Below are 11,078 nucleotides of genomic sequence, written 5' to 3'. Positions count from 1 at the left end.
AGATTTCCACATTTTCCTTAAAGTTTCTAAAGCCTTTGAAGCAAGTGAAAAATGAAGCAGTTTTAGATGTTAGCAATGGTGAGTAAAGAATCAGTGACTGATTGCCAATAGGAAACATCCTGATCTTTGAATGGTATCATCTTGTAACAATGAAGAGAAAGCCCTCTTTCATTTTCCTATTCATGGATTAACTACCATGAATTAATTAAATTAATTAATTAAGTTATCTGATTCCTTTATCATAGCTAAATTTACCTAGTTGGTTACCCACAAAATCAAATGTAAAATGAGTTTTCATTTTTTTAAAGATTTCACTTAGACCTCAAATTTCTGAAATATTTATATATATATGTACATATATATACTTATGCAATTGAAATATTGTACATTTCATATACATATGCACACATATGTATGTATGTGTAAATATTACACATATACCCATATTTTCCACAGTGTGGCAGATATTAGGTACTAAGGTTACAAAGAAAAAAACAAAACTGCCTCCACTCTCAAAGATCTTTCAATTTTGGTGGCAGAGAAAGTGGGTGTGAAAGCAGGAATGAGGGCAAAAGTAAATAAATACAAAGCATTTTGAGGAGGAAAGAATACTAACAGGAGGATAAGAAAAGGCTTCCATTAAGAGGTGCCCCAGAAATGAGTTTAGAACTAACATACAGATTCTAAGAGACATTTTCCCTTATTCTCTGTTGATCTGTATATATTTTGTATATCAACTTGGGGAAAGGGGTTATTTATCATATTTTTAATGGTTTCATGACTTATTTAGCACAGTTACATGGTCAGTACTTAATGAATGTTTGTCAACTGGATAGAGTAAGGCAATGTTATACTAAATCAGAGTGGGAGACCAATGACTATGCTTTCAGTTCAGTGAATGTTTTGATGGAACTGGGATCAGGAAAAACTTAGTTCAAGCCCTGCTTCAAACATACACTTCTTGGGTAAATTTGTTTCCACCAGAAAGCAAAGTAAGAATGGTAAGGCTTAGGAAGGAGAGACAGCAGCGATTATTTCAGATTCCTCACCCCTATAAACTTTTCCTCTTGAGTATCTATCTTCCACTTCATTTTTCCTAATCCTAGGCAAATGAGCATACATAGATATAATAGATTTTTTGAACTTCAAAATTCAGATTTAAAAGGAGTCCAGATTGTAGAGTGAATGAAAATATCTTCCTGTGGCCACAACTGAATCTGGTAAGAAGTCAGCTATGAGAAATTACTTAACTTAGCAGTAATATAATTTTATGCATTTCAACTTGGCACTAAAAGGCCTGGTCTAGAATAAGTTGGTTGATTCCCAGGGAACAGTAACCTAAGGAAAAGTGATAGATTCCATAGTTTGGCCCCCTTCAGATGATGTCTTTAATAAATAGTCATAGGAAGGTTTAAGCTTTTTCTTTTCTTTATAAATTCCCCAAATCTGAGTTTAAAAGAATGCCAATGAAAATCTAGTCCAACTTATACCTGAAAATATCTTCCCTTTAGTACACATCTCACAAATTTCCATTAAACTTTCACTTGGGGTCTTCCAATAAGAAGATATCCAGAACTTCTAGAAGAAGCATATCACATTTTCATATAGTTCTAATTGTTTGGAAGGTTACCTTCCTTTCCCCTTTTCAAAGACTTAAATCAGCATGAATCTTGGCATTCTAGTTGGAAGAGAACTCACAATTATCTCGTTCATCTGCTTCATTTTTCAGGTAAGGAAGCTGAGACCTAAGGAAGTCACACCAAGAGTCATAAAAGTAACAAATGACAGAGCCAAGATTTGAATCCAGGATCTGTGACTCTAGAAGTTGTGTTCTTTCTACTATAACACCCCACCTTGCTAAGGATGAAGATCAAAACCCATCCATTGCTTTAATACACTATCCTCCAATACAAGGAGTGACTCATCTCTTCAAAAGTCAAATTGATGAGAGATAGTTGATAGACAGATAACACATGTGTCGGATATTTTGCTAGTCATCAGAAATACAAAAGATGGATTGATAGAGATAAATAAATAGAATTTATATATGTATATATTATATACATATAACTATATGCATATGTATATAAACTGGATATAGTATAATATATACACTATTTAACTAAATTATCGACTAACTTAAAAATAACTTGCAATTGTTTCATTTTAGCAATATTTATCAATATGGTATTTTCCTAAAGTAGGAAATGTTTTTTTTTCCATAGAATCAAACATGTGAAAAAGCAAAAGCCCAGTCCTAACATTCTATATGTTCATGTACATACACACATATGCACATTTGAGAGAGACACACAGAAAGACCCAGACACAGACAGTAAATTTGGAAATTTACAAAGCCATAGTCTAGTCTAGTCCATTCTGTCTGTGGGTGTTCACTTCATATAGGGGGAAACACATAGAAGACACACCAGAAGGAAAAGTGCCATGTGTTCACAAACCCATGGTTTCCTGGAAAGGAAGTATCTGGTGAGACATCTGTATGAGTTGTTACTCCTTCCATCTGAGGGTACCTGCTTGATCTTGCTTTGTTCACATACAGGAAATGCATTTATAAAGACAGGGCCCAGAGTGATGCTTCTTGATCCTTCTGGCACCATCAGAAGCCAGTGAGAAAACTCTTCATTACCACATAGCACCAGCTCCTCCATCATTCATGGAAAGAAAAATGACTCACTCACATTCCACACATTTACATGGCAAAAGGCAGAGAATATTTGATATGCTCTGTATAATCTGTCAGGAAGGATATGTTAACACATGCTCTAAGGACTGAGCCTTCACAGATTATTCTCCAATTATATAGGTAAAGCATCTTGGAAATAAACATTTCTTCCATAAATGTTATTTACTATTTTTTTTTCAAAAGGGTTTCCAATCATTTTTCAAGTTCTGAATATTCCATGATATAGCTAGAGCTAAATTTGTACCTAGTGTTCTGTTTACAACCCTCTTGCTGTTTCCTTTTATCCCAGGTCAGAGCATCCTGAAGAAACTCAGAGAGCAATCAAAAAGAAGTAATATCCTGCTGTGACATATTCCCAAAGGACACAATGGATTCAGTATCTTTTGTATTTGCCATATTAGTGTCATCCAAATTGCAAAATTTACAGTCACTGAATCACAAATTTTCAGAATTGGGAAGGACCTCAGAGGCAATCTAGTCCAACTCAAGCCTGAAAAGGAATGCACTTTACAATATTCCAGACAAGCTGACACTTAGCCTCTGTTACAAGACCAATAAGGACTGAGAATCGAATGACTCTAGTAGCAGCCTATTCCACTTTTCTAAGAGCTCCAATGGCTATTTCCCCCTTTTTATATGTCTCAACGCCATCTCCCTCTTTTTAACTTCTACCTATCATGGTAGATCTGACCTCTTGGCAGAGAGAGAACAGAACTAATTTCTTTTTCATATGGAAACGACTCTTGGAGACTACACCCCCAATGCCAAGATTCCTCTTCTCCGGTAGAATTTCCAATTCTTCAAATTGCCTAAACTCAGGTCTCATCAGCTTCGGATACTCTATCAATTATCAATGTCTTTACTAAAATGTTATGTCAATGAGTTGTGTATGGTTCATGTCACTAGGGCACAAGACAATGGGGCTGTCACCTACTTATTCCTGAACGCTGTGGCTCCTAAGGTATCAGTTTTTGCAACCACTATATAACTCTGCCAACTCATTTTGTACTTGAAGTCCATAAATGGTTATTTTGGACAAATCGTTGTGTGTCTGTGTTTTTCAGAATCACGTAATTGACTGATCAATCTACATGCCTTCATGGTAGAATAGGGATTAAGATTCAGTACTATCTCTGCCACAATTGAGGTTTGATTCCCAGTCTGGGAAATTATTTCTAGCCAAACTGGTGTGTATTGATAGCACACTGAATTTGCAATCAAGAAGAGCTAGATTCAAATACTCCACAGATTAAGTCTGCATCACCTTTGTCAAGTTACTTAAGATCTCTCTGACTCAGTTTCCTTATCTGTTAAATAAGGAAGTTGGATTCAATAACCTCTAAGATACTTTTCAGCACTAATTCTATGATTCTGTGATACTATTTACTAGACACCAGAGATACAAAGAAAAACAAGAAAATAGCCCTTATGCTCAGTGAATTTACATTCTATCATTCAGAAGAAAGATTCTCTACAAATTCAAATTATAATATCCCTCATTTTTGATCCTTTAATTGATTTTTGAGTCCCAAGTCCTGTATTCCATGACTGTCTTCTCTCTGAGTAAAACAGAAATGCAGGAAATACAGAAAATGAGTGTACCTGTGTAATCGTCAACATAAACATCTTTAACAAAAGTTTACTGACAATTTAGTTCATTCTCATTTCATTAAGTGATCATGTATCAATGAAAAATTCTTGTCTCCCATACAGGGACTGTTCCAAACCTTTTTTTTTCTCTTTCTTTTCATTTTTTTTAACCTGAGGAGGGGAATGCATGAATCAATAATTACAAAGCATTGCTCAGCTTCTCTGCTTACTTTCATCTTGCAATGAGATTAATAGCCATCCTTGGGACACCAGCTGCTTTCTATTCATCAAAAGGAGGCCGGTGGCTGGCAATTCTTTTGGAGTGCTGAGGTAAGATCATGTACATACACCTAGTTGCTTCCTGTAGATTTGCAGAAGGAGGAAGAATAACCCATCTCTGCATTTATTGTGGAGGTTCCACATGACCTTTAACGAATAAATGGTGATGGGAAATAATCCTACAATACCTACATTGTTACTCCCATCACTTGATCAATCAATCAATATTTAAGAGCCTATTATGTTCCAGACATTGTGCTAAGAATTGGGAGTACAAAAAACAAAACAAAACAAAACAATCCTTACCCTTGAGGAATTTACAATGTATTTGGGATGACTATATATATAGATATATATGTATGTGTGTGTGTGTGTGTACATAACATTTATATACAGAATAAATAGGAAATAAACAGAAGGAATGTAATGGAATTAAGGAGAGTTGAGGAAGGTTTCCTATAAAAAGTAATATTGTAGCTGGCACTTAAAGGAAGTCAAGGAGGTTAATAGTTAAAGCGAGAGAGAGTCTGTGTTCCTGGCATGGAGAAGAGCCAGAAAAAAAATTCCCAGAAAAGAAAAGTTGAATGTCTTGTTCATGGAATAGCTGGAAGGCCAATGCCATTAAATTAAAGAGTATTAGTTGGAAAATAAGGGGGGGGGGGAAAGATGGGAAAAGTAGGAAGGGGTTAGATTATAGAGGGTTTCAATGCCAAATATATTTGATCCTCGAGGCAATAGGAAACTGTTGGAGTGTATTATTATTAAGGGTCAATTTGGGTGTGTAAATGTGTATGTGTGTATATGTGTGTGTGCGTGGGTGCGTGCTCATGCACCAGTGAGTGAAATGAATGGCTCTTTAGGAAAATCACTTTAATGTCTGGATGGAGTATATATTGGATAGAAGAGTCAAGCCAGGAAGATTAACCAACTGGCCATTTCAATAGTTGAAGCATACGTGTAAAAACTTTAAATGCTATAGATAAACTTCTCTCTCTCTCTCTCTCTCTCTCTCTCTCTCTCTCTCTCTCTCTCTCTCTCTCTCTCTCTCTCCCTTTCCCTTCCTCGCTCTCTCTCTCTCTCTCTCTCTCTCTCTCTCTCTCTCTCTCTCTCTCTCTCTCTCTCTCTCTCTCTCTCTCTCTCACACACACACACACACACACATTCTCCAAGTATTAATTGATGCTTATATTATTTTTGACAGTGTCTTCATTTCAACTTCCCATGGAAAAAGTGATGTTTCAGGGGGGAAGGAGGGAATCCTTATTTCTACAACTCTATACTCCTTTAAAGATTCAAAATTTAGAAAGTGATGTTTTTATAATCTCTTCTTATATTTAAGGGACTGCCAATAAGATGACATGTAAGATTCTTGAGAGTAAAGATAATTTCACTCATTAGTATCCCTTTTGTTTTAGCATAGTACTTGCCACATAGTGGAAGCTTAATCGATATTTTTTGGATGAGCATTTACATTGAAAGGGCTTAATAAGTATTTGTTGAATTGAATAGATCAGATTGTTATTGTTTGCTCATTTCCTTTATCCACTGGGTATCATAGTTACTATTATTGTACCCTTTTTTACAAGTGGGGAAATTGAGGGTGCAAAAGGTTAAATAGACTTGTCCAGTGGCACATAATTAACATGTCCTTGAAGCAGAATTCAAACCCATATTTTTGTCTCGAAAATCCATGCTCTACCTAACTGCTTCCAAAAATTTAATAAAGATATTTCTCCTTATAAACAGCCAGTCCTGTATTTTAACTGGACTTAAGTTGATCCTCTTGTTTTAACTCATTTTTTAAATTAATATTTATTTTATCTCCTCACTTTTACTCTCAAACTTGGGAGAAAAAGAATAAAACTTTTTTTAACAGGTATGTATAATTTAGCACAGTGTCTGGAACAAACAATGTAAACACAATGAATATTTCTTGATTGAGGAAAATATTTTAAATATATGCATAGTTAAGCAAAAATAAAAATTAAAGATTCTACATTGTCCACAAAGAAAAATGTCTATCCCATTGTGCATCTTTTGTTCATTATCTCTCTGTCAGGAGTTAAAATAATTTATCATCAGTTTTTGAAGATCACAGTTCTTATTAAAACTTAATAGGAGGTAAGTCTACTAAAGGAAATAAGGAACAATTTATCATTGTTTCTTTTTAAGAATACAATTTTTAAGCTAAAGGAATAATTTGCCAAATAGTTTCAATTATAGCTCATATCATATTTCTACCTGTATAACTGAATTTTTAATGGGATGTGAATATACATGGCTTTATGATTCCTTTAGAAACACTAAAAGTGTTGAGATCTGAAATATATTTATATATATATATTGTTTTTCTTAATATAGATATTCACCTTAACAATAATAATTTATGATTTTGTTTGGCTATTAGTTCTGGTATCTGAAAACCCTATAAATAACCATTTGATTTTTTTCCTCACTCTCACTGATATATCGTTATCATTCTCTCTTAGCAGCTAAGGACCTAAGGCCATGTCTCTGTGAACCAACAAGGTGCTCAACTTATAGAGTACATCACTCATATTATGTCAATCCTATTCAATGTGGGTTGCATGTAGAAAAGAATGAAGCCAAATCACTCCTGGCTGCCTTTAAGCAACATGGAAGGCTGGCTGCACTTTAAATGGATGATGATGTGAAAAGGGTTCAGAAGACAGGTGAAAGATGAGAGAATAAATAGCTTCAAAATGTGTTTCTTTGCATTTAAGCTTTTTTTCATTTTTTTTTTCAGGATTTGATTCCCTCATTTCATCAAAAATTCCTTTAGTAAGTTTCATTAGTTTTATCTAATTATTCTGTTATACTAGTAATAATGCTGGACTCCCATGGTAGAAAAAGGACAAGTGGGTTGCCTGAACATATTTCTTTTCTAATCAAGAAGTTTCAGTGACTTCCTATTTCTTTTAGAATAAAATACAAATACTTTAGCTTAGCATAAAAGCTCTTCACAGTTTACTTCCTGCCCACTTTCCCAGATTCTTTTCATATTTTTGTTGTTACCCATACATTCCAGCCAAACTCACATCCTTGCTATTCTTTGAACTCAGTGTTGCTTTATCTACTTTCCATGCTTATATGTAGGTTTTCAGAAATTACTAAGTTTATTCCAAATCCTTTTTCACATGTATATCTTAGACTCTCTAGCATCCTTTAAGGTTCAGCTCATGGACCACCTTTAGCAACAAGCTTTATTTTCTTCTCATAGATGTTAAGGTACTCTCCTTCAAACTAATATGTATTAATTAATTACTGATCAAATTAACCCATATATATTCATTACATTTTATATTAACATATATGAGCATCTATACAAAAATATATGATTTTCTAAGAATTAATTTACATACTACCTATGAGTTTTGCATTCATTTTTTTCAACTGGGGTTTTCTTGGCAAAGATACGGGAGTTGTTTGGCATTTCCTTCTCTAGCTTATTATACAGATGAGGAAAATAAAAACAGGGTTAAGTGACTTTCTATGTGTGATAAGTATCTAAGGGGGGATTTGAACTCAGTCTTCCTTAATTCAGGCCCAGTATTTTATCTACTAAGCTTCCTAGACACCCACTATCCATGATAGCACATCAAATTTTTTAATGCCCTATTGCAAGGCAGGGAAGAATGACTATTATTATTTTTTAAATTTATTTGAAATATGAAAGAATCTAGAATTTCATTTGCGTTGGCAACCTCACTTCTAAAAGTACTTTTTACTTCCTCTCTATCAATAGCATGTGTACATGAACTGTGGTTAAAAAACAAAAATAAAAACACTGAGGACATCACTTGGTGACCAATTGTTTTTATCATGAGTATCTCTGAACTTAGCTAGATTGGATCTACAATATGCTCACCATTCATCATTGTCCATTATTCAAAAACTTTTCAGTTTTAAAGAATCTATAATAGCTTGTCATCCACAGATAAGAGCTTAGAGAAGCCAAGGTCACTTATGTGCCATAAGTAACTAAAATGTCAATGCTGAAATAAGAATTCTAGCGAAAATTTGAAACATTTAACATGCCTATATTTTATTGATGATCAGTTCACTTCTTAAACAAAATTGTGGCAGGAATCTTAGTGATGAAAAATATGATGTTTAAGTTACATATGTTTTGAACTTAAAAAAGGTGTGCTAAAGGATAACAAAATCCCATTAACTTTCATTGTCAAGAAAGAGGGTTCCTTCTTATATCAATTTCTTTTCATTAAGTTAAAAATACAATCAGTTCTTCTAACTTTCCCTTCTTCCTCTTAAGAAAAAATCATTAGAAAGTAGATTATCGTGAAATATCTCTTCTGGCATATTTTGAAGCAATATGGTTCACCTATTAGATTTGCAAGATCCATTTGTCTGCCTGTCTATCCATAAGCAGGTGACATCACTATGCAGATCTTTTTTTCTGGAAAAATTATTTTCCTTGACATAGATTTTGAAAAAATAAATAAAGTACATCATTGGCATTCATCTTCCCTCTTAATTCAAGATTTGCCCTAAGGGGCTTATAGTTACAAAAATTATCTAACTGTATTTATATAACTGAATTATCTATAAAGATGGCAGCCTCAGAATTTTAGAGTTGAAGGAGATCTCAGTGGAATTTATCCCCCCCCACAAAATACCTTTGAACACATTCTCAACAAATGTAATTTGTTTAAAGACATCCAATGAAGGATAAATCCCTACTTCCCAAAGTAATCTATTCTATCTTATAGAGCTTTAATTTCTAAGAATTTCCCCTTAAATTGAATCTAAATTTAACTCTTTCCAACTTATACCTTATGTTCCTAGTTCTTTGACTTGAGGTTAAATAAAATAAGTCTAATCCTAGTTCTCAGTAAGGTCTTTCAAGTACCTGAAGATAGCTATCTTGACCCTTGCCATTGATTCTTCTTTTCTAGGCTAAGAGTACCCAGTTCTTCAACTAATGTTCACAGGGAATGAGCTGGAAGATCCTCATTGCCTGTCTTCTAAATCTAATCCAGTTTATCAAATTTGGCCTTTTACAAAGCAATATTGAGACATTTAGAAATCCTTGGGCTTTTACTCACTTTGCCTTGATTTCCTTCTTTTGTATATTAAAGCATGTAAAGGTTAAATATTAACATTCTAACCCTCTCTTTTTTTTGTAATCTAGTGCATTGTGTTCTTCTAATCCCTGGCAGAACATTACTACATGGAGTTCTTTGGAACAAGTTACAGAACCAATTCTGAAATTCTGAAAAGGTACATGGGATCAAGGAACATAAAGGTTAAGACAGTCAATCAAATTAAATCAATCTTCCTTGCTGATAACCTCACTGTCTCAGTCTTTGTTATTTCAACTGCAAAACTTAAAAAAAATCAAGAAGTCTATTCAGATTCACATCTATGGCTCATTATTAAAAGAGGACATGGTTCTCATTTTTGAAGCTATGACATTATGAGATGTGGGGATGAATATTATACCAGCTTCCCGATTAAGGCATGGGCAGCAGGAAGAGAGGATTGGTCAGGAAGATTCAGAACAAGTGAGAGAGTCAAGCAAGAATAAGAGAGAGGCCTTTTATTCAGGCAGGCAATATAAACTCGGGATCAAGGAGGGCATATAGGATCAAATTATCAGATTTATAACTGACATAAACTGGGAAAATGACTAGCACAGTGAATAAAAGACTTAGGATCCAAGAAAGATCTTGACATTAGGATTTTTTTTTTAATCCAAGCTCAAAACCACAAAATGGAAGAGGTTTTGCTAGGTATAAATTTGTTGCTATTGTTGTTTTCATAAAGGTTAGGGGTTTTTAGTAGACAAATCAACAATGTGATGTGTCAGCCCCAAATCTTATGCTATCTTGGACATAGTAAATGAAATTCCACTTTTTCCTTTTGAGGTTAAATTATATCTGTAATGTTTTGTGCAGTCCTAGGTGTCACATTTTAAAAGAAAATTAATAAGCTGGAGAGTATACAGAGGAAAGTGCCCAGGAACAAGAGGAATATTTGAGCCATATGAGGTAAATTATACCAAACCATGAATATGTATTGTCCACTAGCCATTATGTCGGTTGCCACTGACTGGTAAGCAAAAGACATTTTGTTTACTAAAGCCCAGACTTCTACAGAAATATGTTGGAATAGAGACCCAGATCATCTCTCCTTTCCAAAAAAAATAATGATAATATGCCATCTCCTCTGGGATGGAGTACCGAAGTACTAAAGGGTAGTTTGAACCCCCCAAAAAGTTATAAAGAATGACAGAGGCTTGCCATCACCCCCTGTGATGTGTGGTTGCTTTATATTTTCATGGAATAGTCTCAGAAATATAATATTCAGTTGCAATGCATAGAAATATGCAAAATAGCAGTTGTTCTAACTATATTTTTCTATCCTCACTGCTGTCCTCTTTTATCAAACCAAAAATAGATCAAATTATCTACATGCATTATGGGCAATTTCAACCCAGAAGTGGGGGTCTTCTCAGTTCTAA

General features: G+C 34.2%; 1 long non-coding RNA gene across 1 annotated transcript; it reads left to right on the top strand.

Annotated features, from left to right (window-relative positions):
- The first annotated feature begins 2,370 nt into the window (after positions 1 to 2,370).
- Positions 2,371 to 10,614, top strand: LOC103094479 (uncharacterized). Its single transcript, XR_008912750.1, has 4 exons — positions 2,371 to 4,624; positions 7,341 to 7,375; positions 9,747 to 9,835; positions 10,513 to 10,614. It is a non-coding gene; the product is annotated as an uncharacterized LOC103094479 (long non-coding RNA).
- Positions 10,615 to 11,078: the final 464 nt, after the last annotated feature.

The sequence above is a fragment of the Monodelphis domestica genome, chromosome 6 (genome assembly GCF_027887165.1).
Source record: "Monodelphis domestica isolate mMonDom1 chromosome 6, mMonDom1.pri, whole genome shotgun sequence".
Taxonomy (NCBI): Eukaryota; Metazoa; Chordata; class Mammalia; order Didelphimorphia; family Didelphidae; genus Monodelphis; species Monodelphis domestica.
The sequence above is the reverse complement of the archived record's forward strand: the minus strand, read 5'-3'. Positions and strand labels throughout refer to the sequence as shown.